The sequence below is a fragment of the Aythya fuligula genome, chromosome 7 (genome assembly GCF_009819795.1).
Source record: "Aythya fuligula isolate bAytFul2 chromosome 7, bAytFul2.pri, whole genome shotgun sequence".
NCBI classification, from domain to species: Eukaryota; Metazoa; Chordata; class Aves; order Anseriformes; family Anatidae; genus Aythya; species Aythya fuligula.
Genome location: NC_045565.1, coordinates 16,218,342 through 16,231,053, shown reverse-complemented (window position 1 = coordinate 16,231,053; position 12,712 = coordinate 16,218,342). Strand labels below are relative to the sequence as shown.

Sequence of the window (12,712 nt, the reverse complement as noted above, 5' to 3'; positions counted from 1 at the left end):
TTCAAGAGACTTCCATCCCATGTAAAGCTAGAAGCACACCTCCCAGAATTTGTAGTTTCAAATATTCATTTCACTGTTACCTTGGTAAGACTGAAATAAGTAAGTTTTCCAGACTCAGAAAACAATTATTGGCTATTGCAAGACAGTTTTTAACACAGTGCAGACTCACTTTCAGAAAAAAAAGGCAGAAAAGGCGATAAAAAAAAAGCTATAAATCTGGCTTAGGAAAGGCAAAATGAGTAAATAAGCAAAGGGAAGGAGAGTGGAACCGGTAGAAGAGGGAGAAAGGGAGGATGACTTGAGACCCATGGAGATTACACTGACTGGCTGTGACAGTGGTTTGGAAGCTTGGGTGTCCAAAAGACAGGAACTGATGCAAAGAGCTCTATTGCCTTCGCTAAGCCTTTATGGCAGCCTGTGCATTGAAAATCATAATCTGTTTTTATCACAAGTGTTATAGCAGAAACGGATCTTGAGGGGGAACTCTACAAGGAAGACTGCCGGGGCCCTGCACACAGCAGCAGTGTCTGAGTTCCCTGAGCAGTCTCCACCCGCTGACCTGTGAGCTGTACCCAAGATCAGGCCCTGACATGAACTACATTACATGTGCGTTCTGCCTTGCCGACCCAAAGTTGGACCCACCTGGTGATGAACCTGGCGGCTGTCACCAACTGCTTTCAGTTGTTTTGTTTGTGTGCTGTGGGGCTGCACCCTCGCTGCTGAGGATGCTGCCCATGCCAGCTTCGTATCCTGCCTGGCTCCCGTCTCCTCCTCCCTGGCGGAGCAGCCAGCGCTTGCTGTTCCCCGGCAGTCAGCTCAGGCCATCTCCAGCCTCCCACCGGCACCACACAGCCTGGCGACTGGGATGTGCACAAGCTTTTCCTCGGAATCACCCATGGCTCAGGGCTGATCTCCAAACCTTGCAGGAGAACGCAGCCAGCCTACGCATCAGGTCACACAGCTGTTTCCCAAAGCTTCTCACACTTAGTTTGCAATGCATGAAGCAGCAGGAGAGAGTCTTGCTAGAGAAACAGGCTGATAAGAAGTTGTGGCTATTGGTAGACTCCCCTGTCTTAATGTGGGTGGAATTAGTTAATTTTCTCTCAAACCGTTTGTGTTTGTAACCGTTACACCACAGGCAATGCACACCTACTTCCACACCAGTTTGTACTACTCCATGTTTACTATCATGCCTAAACAACAATTTCAAAACCCTGCCTTCTGCTCCTCCTTGCAGAAACCTCGCTTTTAAATGATCAATACAAACAAAATTGATGGTTTCAAATTAAATACACCTCAAATATATTAATTCATTTAAACGTGTTAGAGTAATTACATGCCACTAGTTCTTTACCTTCCTCCCATTTTATAGACTTAATTACTAAAGAGGGTGCTGAATTCTTACATTTTTAATTAGTCACCTGATTACGGGTAGAATGTTTTTCTGCTCTGAAGCAGCATCTTTAGAATACTTGTTCATGCAGACTAAGACCAGAGGTCTCATTAACATCCTAATTAACAGTACTGACAAACTCAGAAACAAAAGCTGCCATATCTGCAATCAAATCAACCCTTTGATAAACTGAAGTTTGGTCAAGAAAGCTCAAGTATTTTAAGCAAGATGCACATCTCAGTTAGGAACTGCAGCTGAAGACAAAAGGGTCTGGGTACTGAGAACTGTTAGGTGCCCAATGCCCAAATATTGGTTGCAGAGACTGTCAGCTAGGTTGGAGCCATTTTTCCAAAGTATGCATGTAGTAAAATTTCCAATAAAATAAATTAAGCTACTGAAAATCTGATTCATTTTTCATTAACAAGAAGACCATTTTTGTCCTGAAATTATTTTTTCATGAAGAAATTTAGACTTAAAGTCCAATTTTTGATTCTGATAACACTGATAATATAAAAACATATGCCAAACCTTCATGTAAAAATTAATTGGGTTAGTCTTGTGTGCCACTTTGCAAGCTCCAGTAAGTACCTACGGAATACATTTAAATATGAGAATATTACTGTTCCACACATAGCAGTAAGGTATTAGGTCAGATATTAACAGAAATGGGACTTAAGAAAATGAGCATTCAGAACACTATTTATTATGAAACTTGGTCTAAAGCTATAATATTTTCAGGTGTTTTGCTTTTCATTCTAAACAAATATCTGACTTGGTCTAGAAAAGTAAATTGAAAACAGATAATCCTGACAACTTTTCATTTTTATTTTTTAAATGGATGATCAGATTGCCTTGCACTCAGTTGGAAAAGGAAAGAACAGAATTGCTAGAAAAACAAAAACTCTCTGCAGGTAGAAAGGTAAAAGTTCTCTTCTGCTGCTATGGTGAGGGATTCAGTAAAGAGAACCCACTTCTAGTGTAGTCTGACAGAAGACATCCAGCCTATCTCCGTGCAAGCCTATAAGAGCTTATATATAACAGCAGTCACGGCACCACAGTTACTCCAGCAGCAAAGCCATGCAATGGCAGTACTAGTGCTGAGCATCAGATTTGCCCACAGCCCTTTATTTTCTACCACCATTTCATGCACGTTGGTAAGCACAGCTGAACTTCGCCTCTACGGCTAGCTGACGGCACGTGCCGTAATACTGACACTCATTTTCACAGCCTAGCAATTACCTTAAGATAAAACAGGGCTGTTCTTTCATAGCACACAGTTAAGAGCGAATTATAGCTTAGTGAAAAAATCTGCACTCAAATACTAAGGAGAATTTATTAGTTATCATTATATAAAGAGCTAATGTAAACAATACACCACAAAACAGTGGCAAATATACTCCTTATCCTGCAGTATGTCATCTCTCACGTAAAAAACATGATCCAGAACAACAAATACAGGAAAGAAAGCACAGAGAGAGACGATAAATCAGGTAAACAACTTAGAAGCAATTGCTGTAAGAAACAGGTTCGCAAGAGCAGAGAGAGGGAGGGAGGCTTTGGCAGCGCAGACTGGGAGGCTGTTCCAGGAATAGGAGGCAGCATGAAACTAAATGCAAAGCTGAGAGTAGGAGGAAGAGATAAAGGGAGGAGTGCACGGGGAGTCAGAGGGGAGTAGGAGAAAATGACAGCTCACATTGTTTAAGGAGGCAGACACATAGCGGCTAAAGACAAAATTTGACTCAGATGTTAGGTCTAGCTTGCCTAACTGTAAAAAAAAAAAATGGGTTGTTGAATAGCCAAAGGAAGCAGAAACTAAAAGATTAACATCTTCAGAGATGACTTTCCAGTAGAAATACACTAGCATGCTTCCAGCTTATGTATGTAATGGTCCTGGAGGAGGGCTCATCCAGTCTACAAGGGTGAAGTTTAGCATGTCTTGCAACAACCCGGACACATTATTTCATCTATATCCTGACTAAAGCCACTGCTGGTTTGGTTGTGAAAATTGAGTATGCTTGCAGTACTAACTGCTTTCATCTGCTTCTTTTGTCCAGAGAAAAGCATTGGGGAGGACTGCAAAGGCAGGAAAGTTGCCCCAACTATGTCTTTACAGCACTTTCTGCTCCTTCAGGTGAGATCATTGCCCATAATCAGACAAAAGCAGTATTAGTAAGGTGCGCTAGCTGGCAGTGTAGATCACTTAAACTAAAGAACACCCACAATAAAATGTTATAAATGCTGAAATTCCCTGAAAATGCTCATTTGTGTTAAAGTCTCAAGTACAGTTGCGCTAACTGATCCCAGCGAGGTAACGCTGTAACATTTTCAGATCACTTAACACTAAATCTTATGCACAGTTGTGATGGGAAGAGAAACAATCACATTTAGAGCATTCACGTATTCAAACTTGACTTTGTAGCGACACTGTAACTAAATAATTCATGCTTTTTAGGAGCCCCAAATAAGATTAACACTGTACTTACAGAAAAGATTATTACTTCTTTTTTTTTAACTCTACATTGCTGCAAAAGGGAGAGGAAAGGTAGCCTGGGATGTCCAAACTGAATTTTATCTTCTTCATTGTAGCCAAAACACAGTGACGAAATATTTTTTAGCTACAGCAACGTTGAAAAGCTATAATTGTGTTACTAAAAAATACACCATGATAAACATCTTTTAAAATTTTAGACACTAAATTTAAAGTTAAATACACAAATTAATTTTAGCTCTAATTATTTGGTCTATTTAATTCTCACGTAATTAGCTTGGTAGCTGGAATGTACGAATTACAGCTTTTGGAAGACGTGCTCTGTTTTTGTACACAACAAAGAAGCGAAGCCTCTACCCGAATCGCAGAATCCAGCCTGCATTAGGGATCCGGGCTAGTGCTGCGGCAACAGACTGCAAGCTTTGACTTTGTTCTCATCCTCCCGTGAAGCGCTAAGTGGCTCGCAGAACATCTGCCACTGGAAGCGATAATGGAAAGCTCATTCAACGGATCTGCTGACACCTTGATACCTGTAGCAAGAGTCTTGCCCTGGTGCTTTTATGCTGATTTTTGCCCGCATTGCCTGCCTGCACCATCCCAACCACCTTACCTGCCACGATCAGGCAGCATCAGGAGGCAGCAGCCTGCCTCTGGAAGCAACCTGGCCTCCCTTTGCTCGTTATGGCCTGCCAGGCGCCAGTGCCACTGCCCAACACCCTCTATGCTAGGAGGTGGTGCAAATCCAGCAGCATCCCCTGCTCAGGAGAGCAGCGGAACACATCCTCCTCCTCCTCGGCCACACAGGGCTGCCAGGTGGACAAATGTGTTGGTCATCCCAGCTCCAGGAAACCCAGTGCTCGGTTTCAGCCTCTGTTTTCCCTCTGCTCAGCAGGGCAGCCCTCTGGCAGCAGCAAACTCCTTCCAGGCAGTGCCCAGGGGCATGGGGGTGAGGCTGTCAGGCCGTATGCTGCTGCCCTTCAGCTCCTCCCAGAGCTAACACAGGGGGACTGGTTTTGAACTCATTCCCGCACACATACACTGAAGACCCAGTTTTGTCCTCTTGTCCAGACACAGACTTCCCAGGGCACTCAGGGAGGAAGACTCCACAGCTGAGACAGAACTGGGGGCTCCACGGTCAGGAGACCAACACTGGGAACTGCCAGGGAAATTTCAGGGCCATTTTTGGCTTTCTCTCCTTGAACAGCTACAGAAGGGGCGGAAGGAAGGGGAGCAGTAGCATAGGAGACAACAGGGTGGGATATTAAAAGCTTCAACTTCCCCTTTGCATGTTCCACAAGCATCGGAAATGGGTTCAAAGACCTTTTTTTGGGACAGTGAGAACTCTTCATTACCTTCCTTCTACAAGGCAGCTAGATATCATCTTTAGAGCTAGGGAATTTGAGAGTAAGCCTGAGTTCAGTTCACTATTCCACTTTTAATTTGACATGGTTACACATCGCCTGAACCTCATCTATTAAATGAGAATCAAGTTACGCAGAAAGACTATGAGCAGCAGTGCCTCAAGAGCACTTCTTGAACGTATCAGAATGAATTGTTATCCCAATGCTAGCTGTGTAAAACCCAATCTTCAAAGCAGTGATACAGGTGGGATTGCCACCACTCACTGATCTACTCTAAACACTCCAGATAATGAGATTTGAGACAGACAGAAGGTGAAAAATCTTGCAGTTCTCAATTAGAACAACAACTGTAACTTTGCTTTGCTTGCTTGCAACACAGAGGTTGGTCCATGAAAAGGGTGGAAATTCTTTTCCCCTCCACTCTATTTGCCAAGCTCTCATACATTTCTTTCTTTATTGCTGCTGTTTGCGTCAAACAGGACCTGCACTCATTCAGCAAGGGCCACCTCAGAGGTTAAACTGCTGGCGATGGCATTTAATTTATTGGCAAGGGGGGTGACAGTGAATTTGTTTTAGGTCAAATTGCTTATATGAAGGATCACCTTGGACTTTGCAAATGCTAGGAATACAAACAAGCGGAGATATTTAAACTCTCTACCTTCTTAGAGAGAGGTACACTTTCCTTCATGATTCTAAACAGATTGATGCCAATCGACCAACTTAACATACACAGACTGAACCGATGCCACAAACCCTACTCCTGAGTATCCTACTGTTTCAGAGGAGACTCCTTAACTGGTCTCCCCTACCCCTTATAGAAATCCAAACCACAGCAGTTGTATAGGTACCAGTGGGGGACACTGGAGGTCTGTTACATGCTCTCCCATACCCGCCACCCGCCCCCTCCTTAAGAAACATTTGCCCATCACACAAATACATTCTGCACTTCAATTTTCAGTATAAAACCGATTACTTACTCTGAAATGAAGCACACAATATGGAGTGGCCAGTAAGCATCACAGAAAGGCTGAAAGCCACAACATGCTAAAGCACAGAGAGGTGAGCTTCTCTGTTCGGTCTTTTTCAATTCTAAAAAGGAGGGTGTCTGCATAACCTCAGCTCATACATAAGGCTAGGAAAAAGCAACATTATGCATCCTTTGCTGTACAATACCTAACTTTACAACCTTTTGTTTGGAAGAAGGCATCACACTGGATTGAAGGCAGCTTTTGAAATGGTAAGCAACAAAAATCCCTTTGAGGAATATTTTGCATTAAAGATGGCTTCAAATTCACAGTGAAAGACTCCAGTACCAGCCATATTCTGAGAACAATGTGTGCTCGCTCTCTGCCAGCCCTTGTGCCTGGCTTGCTGGCTTCTACAGGGAGTTTGTTATTGCCCTGAGGGAGTATTAGATAATGAAGAGCTCCGAGTTTTTCTTTCGCTTCATGCCTGGGCTCATCCTAATGTGTATAAGTAGGCTTAGCTTGCAGACTGTCTTTCTCAACCTCTTCCCCCTCCTGTTTTCCAGCAACCCAGCAACATTTTTTATAAATGAGCACTACCAATTGCCTCTCTTGAAACAAGCTTATTGAATCCATCACCTTATTTAGAGTGTTCCAGAGATGAAAATGAGGTTCACAGCTCTTAAACACACCCGAGTGCTTTCTTTGCACTGGGTGACTCCATCATGAAGCATCAAAAAACAGGCACCCCGCTGAGTGGTAACTACTCAAGTACCTGCTCCAGTCCAGCACGGCGCCCTAGCTGGCACACTGTCCTGCTAGAAGGAACCTTCAGCAGGGGACAGACAGGTTTGTGGAACGAGGTGTGACAACAGAGACGCACCTATACACACCGACAAGGTAATACCAGGCAGAACAGGAGCTCAGCAACCAGACCTTAATTGTGGTTTCAGGCAAATGGCTGCGTCCACTCGTGAAATGCCTCTGACATGCCAGAACGTTTTGCTAAGTGCATAAAATGGTTGTTTTAGGATGAAGGACAGCAGTAGCGCTAATGACTTTTCACTGTATTTCATCTAAGATGAACACACTTGATACATCATTTTCGGATGGTTTAAGACAATGGAGAACATTTTTATGAAAAGATCATTTATATTTTTATAGTTATTTCTTTCAAACCATCAAAGCAAAAAGCCATATAGGAGGTTGCTTGTCAAATCCAGCAGTGAGGTACGACCCAAGATTCCTGGAGTTATCAGTATGTGACCTTTGACAGGTTACTCCAGCTCTGTATTGCTGAAACGCACCTGTCAACTTACACCATTTCATTCTCTCTTTCCGATTGTGGAATTTAATAGCATATAGAAAGGCCAGAGTCTTAAAGTAACTACGATAACAGAGAAAAAAAATTCATTGCAAGCCTGAAACATAGCACATCGCTTAAGCAGAGAGCACCACCCTTCCTAATCCTTTATGAGCTGAAGCTGGGGAGTGAAGGGAGTTGAAAATGTCTCCTTTTTGCATAGTCACATAGTAGAGAGAAGGTTTTAGACTGCAGGAGCTGCATCTACACAGTAGCCTCATCATCTGACTACACTCATGACAGCAAGAGGAAGAAACTAAGACCCTTAAGAGAAGAGGCCCTGTGAGAAGTTTCTGGTCTGTGCTCCAGGCCAAGCTCTTGTTTCCTACATCTGCAGTGTTTGGCTGCACCACAGAAGCAGCACTATTACCAGCATGAAATTGACGGGTTAATCGAAGGACATTTTTAAAGGTCCCGATTCTGTTTAGTGTGCCCTGACCAGGAGAATGACAGCTGCATCTCAGCTCAAGGGTCAGAAATTTCTTCATGACCAGAAAATCTTCAGTGTTCCAAGTGAATCTTATTTCCCAGCGAGTTCAAAAACAAAAATCAAACACACTGTTAGCCAAATACATTTCTTTTCCTAGTTCCTGGTGAAACAAAAAAGAACATTTACAAAAAAAACTCTATTCCTAATCTTTCAAGTTGCTTGATATTAACTAAGCACAACTAGCTTTGCTCTTGAGATGCAAATGAGATTTTAGATTGCTGTATGACAAACCACTAGAAAACGTGGTTGCATTAGTCCTTGGGGAACACACACGATATCATCTGATTTTAAAACGTTCTGTCTGTAATGACTCTAACCTTTACAAAGATTTCATCAGTTACCAGTACTGCTGATATCCGTTCAATTTCTGATCAGGTATCGAGGACATAAAGAAGGGCCAGGTCAGTATGTATATTCAGCAGAACACGAGCATTAGTCTAAGCAAAGGCATGCAGCAGTTACAACCTGCTTTTTTGAAAGATTTTGTCTTTCTCCCAGCACATTTCAGAACCTGACTGTAACCCATTAGCAAGGTTAGATGCAGAAACATCCTATCACCATAACATGTCCTATCAGGGAAGGAAAGGGAGAGCAGCGGAAGGACGAGGAGAAGGAACTAGCAAAGAGCTTAATGACCAAGGAACTTAGCAGGCATATCAGTGCGTGATACAAGCCCTGCCAACTCCACTTAGTGCACTGCCTAACAGTCAGCAAAGAACAGCTCCTCCATCCTCCTCTCAAAGCGCTGTCCTTGCAAATGGTGACTGGTTAAACAAACAGTCAAATAACAAAGCATGAAAGCAAACAATGTTTTCTTGTAACAGCCTAAGAAACAATGAGATAAGGAACAGCATGCGCAAGTGCAAATCCCCAAATTCCTACCTTTAAAAGCGATGTCCACAGGTGAAGTTGCTCTCTCAAAAAGAGTCTGACAGACAGCAGCCCAAGGAAAGACATGAAGCCAAAGGCAAAGCAAGGGGAGTGGAAAGCCCGAGAACTGCTCTTCACAGGAATCATAAATAAAGTAAGCTGGCCTTTCCCAAGAAGGGCAGCTGGGCTGCACAGTTGGTAGATGGCTGAACCATTAGTACCAGCAGTGGCTGCCTTCCCTTCACTCAGTGTTGCCAAAATCTCTCAAATCATTTTGTGAACCTAAAAATACAGGAATTTTAAATACAGACAAATGGAAAAATGTAAACAAATTAACGCTAAAAAAGAGCACACCACTGCTGAGCCAAACACACACCATTAACCACTAGCTGGTGTATCACACTGCAGCTACAGGTGGGTGGTGGGCAAAGCACAGTGCCACATAAGCAGCCCAAAAGCACAGCAGCTTTCCCCCAGAAACTATCTCGCCTTGCAGCTCCCCTCTGAAAAGCTTCCACATCACTCCCTGAAAACCCAGGAACAATGAAGGGAAAGTAAGAGAAGCATGGTCCAGTGTTCAGCTTATCATGGCACACCGCAGATCCGAGATGCTCCTTCAGGGTGGGGATACAGCTCCATTCCTTCCTCCTCTTAACACACTGTGCATCTCATCGCGGTGGGGCGTTGAACTCCATTTGCACGGCAGACAATGGGATCTGGCAGCAGTTCAAAGGCATTTCAAGCAAAGTGACTGAACGAGCTCGCTGCCGGCTCAGGCAGAGCGCGACGCAGGGCGCCCACTCTCCTCCCCTCCGCTCCCCGGACTGCACGGGCAGGTGCTGCACCGCTGGCAGCCAGCTCCCCTTTTGTTCCGGTGGCAGGAGGATCAAGGGAGAAAGCAAAAAGGTGCTGTCGTGGAGAAGAGCAGCACCTAAAACCACACCAATAAGGTAGAGGGACGCAGGGCGGGGGGAAGAGGCGGGTGGGCAGAGGGAGGGTGAGCGGGGGAGAGGGGAGGAAGGCAGCCCACACAGCCAGCAGTGCCTGGCACCCTGACAGCTTGCTGCCGGAGTTTGTCTTCTGAAGCTGTCACGGGTTTATGGATGCCTTCAGACTGACAAGCTGACAAGCTGAGGGAAACTATGCTCCGCAAATGCATTCGGCAGCAGTAAATTGCTTCTCTTGCCCTAATGTGGCTCACAGTTTCACTCGGTGAACTGATCTCATTATCAGAGGGGGGGAAAAAAAGGCGAACCAAACCAAACCAAATGCACACCAGCTAAGTATACTCAGCCACTATTATTGGAATCTGAGACTGGAATAAATCTGCAGATGGACACAGAAAAATCACCTCCTTGTACACCACTAATAAAAAATTAACATGCTAAAAGAACAAGTACATAAATCTGAGAGTATGCTCTGTCATTAACCAAGTGTGTTTGGTTGTAATGGTGGGAGGGATAAACTCTCATTAAACCCCCAAAAGAATGTCACGAGAGCGGTTCTGTATTTCAGAACATGACAGGCAGTGGTGCTCTAGAAGAGCAGAGAGGCAGGCAGGATGCACTGGAAGAAACAAGATGAGCGTGGCAGGGTACCCTGCTCTTTGAAGACACAGTGCCCTAGGTACACTCAAAGTTGTATCCTTTCCCAGGCAGGGTTTGGGAGAAAAGGGTTTTCAGACAGGATGACACACTAGCACACATCTCTAGAGGAGTTATTTTAATGGGAGCTGACAGCCCCCAGCAAACACTTCTGTAATAAGACACTGCAAACTTCGTGCAACGGCGTGTTACAGGGTATTCGAGAGCTTTGGAAGAGGCCTGAATCTGATCGATCCAGTCGCTGCCTCTATTATACAGCAAACAAAGCACCTCCTTCCAATTTTCTCCTGACACGACCAAGCTAAAAAGAAAAATCAGAAACAAGGGTCAATGATTAGGCCCTTGCAGTTACCTCCTGTGACTTCACCTGCTTCTGCGGGATGGCTAGTTTCTCACAGTTAAAAAGACCAGGTAGCTGCAGTAAGAACTGTCTGAAAGGTATTTATTTTTTAGTGTCGCATTGCTCTGGTGGAACAAGAACAAGTCCCGGAAGCAAGGGCTAAAATGGTTTAAATTGTTTATTATAAATTAGATGATTTTCCTTTCAAATTAACAATAAAACTAACTCAGAATGCACATATGTATTTGTTATGTCCCGTAATAACACAATGATTTGCTCAATGCTGTTTCATCCTAGAAGATACATTACAACAACATAGCAAATTATTTATTCATTTAATATGAAAACTGAAAGAAGCATTGAAGTCTTTCAGAAGGAAAAGCACCCAGACATACTGATATTTACTGCTAAGCAGTGAATAAATGATGAGGTGCTGAGGGATACAGATTACACACAAGAAACTGACGCAGCTGCCCTAATTAATCAACAAAAGCTAAATGGATGTTGAGTACCTTTTAAAAACGGGGGTTCCACATCTAACAGAGGAGACAACTCTCTATCTTGCCTCTTTAAAACAAACAAACTTCTCACAGAATTGTCATGCTACAATGCAGCCCTGCAAGTCTGCAGGCCTCTTTAACTTTGTTAATTGCAGATGGATGATGCTGACAAAAATTTTCATTTATACATAACCTAAAATCCTTTAAATTTTTAGCTTCTGGCTGCCATCTCTGCCAGTAAACATATCGTTTCCATTCAAGCCACAGCGAGCAAAAGGCAGATGTTGGAAACCTCTCAATACTCCACTAATCACAAAGACGACAGAAAATCCTGACTCCACACAATGCAGGCCTGATTTTTAAAATAACCCTGACTTTCATGACCAGTTTTCGCCAAACACTTAATACATTTTCCTCCAGCCTCCAGTGTTTTACAGGGATTCTGGTTTATTGGACATTTGCGGGTAGTCTTTTCCAATTTACTCACTTAGAAAATGTTAGAAGAATTACTGTTGTTCCACGTACATGAAGACAGGCAATTTTTGCTCACTGCCTGAAGTCAAAACGTCAGTGTCTTTCACAGAGGCTAGATCTCCTCCACCCTCCCTACCCAAACCTCCCTCAGTTTCCCACTCGACCCCGCCTTCCAGGACCATCCCATGCTGTCCCTCAGGTCAATGGCAAGCAGACAAGAAAATCAACAGCTTTCCGTTGAGCATCCCTTACAGGCAAGTCCAGCAACTATGTCCTCATACTAGCAGGCAGCGACAGTGAGATTTCAGAGATATTTTCCTAACAGTCAGTCCTAACTACCCAGGCAGGACACAAGCTCTAGCACTGCTCAACATCGCTTTGTGGCGATCCTCTTCAAAGAGCCCTGGCAATACAGCAGAAGACGCTCTGTGCTGATACCAGTGACCAGACAGCCTGTAGTGCTGCACGCTGTAAGTACAGCCTCCCCTTCCCAGACACGCTCCCCTTCATGAAGGCTGGGACAACCGCTTAGGTCTCTCTACACCATTCCCTGAGCAGGCTGTGGTATACATTAAGGCCTTTCTGACACCATTACTTGATCTCTGCATTCACTACTCAATTTATTTTAATAACTAGTGAGAGCTGAAGCACAGCTGCAGAGTTATGTAACATCAGAGCAGTGGTTTTCCACCAGGATCAGCAGACTGTTTCTGAGGAGTCCAAGGAACGGTTACCAAAAAAATAAAACCAATCATCAGTAGCTTTAATTCTCTGTAGAGGAGTCGATACCTTCTTTAGACGATTTTTGTAGAACTGTGAATTAGAACAGACTTTAAATGAATGTTCATCAGGGTGATACCCAGG

General features: G+C 43.8%; 1 protein-coding gene across 4 annotated transcripts in view; it reads right to left on the bottom strand.

Annotated features, from left to right (window-relative positions):
• The window catches only part of NDST2 (N-deacetylase and N-sulfotransferase 2), a 49,280-nt gene that overhangs the window by 29,914 nt on the left and 6,654 nt on the right, over nt 1-12,712 (bottom strand). The window contains exons 1-2 of one of the 4 annotated variants that reach the window (XM_032191570.1): nt 9,527-9,772; nt 8,943-9,212 (exon numbers count right to left, since the gene is read on the bottom strand). The exons of 1 other annotated variant lie outside the window; for it this stretch is intronic. The gene's annotated coding sequence lies outside the window, so the exon portion shown is untranslated. Of the gene's footprint in view, nt 1-4,238; nt 4,260-6,219; nt 6,371-8,942; nt 9,213-9,526; nt 9,773-12,712 lie in introns of those variants that run through there. 2 more of the 4 variants (XM_032191574.1, XM_032191575.1) reach the window with 2 other exon arrangements.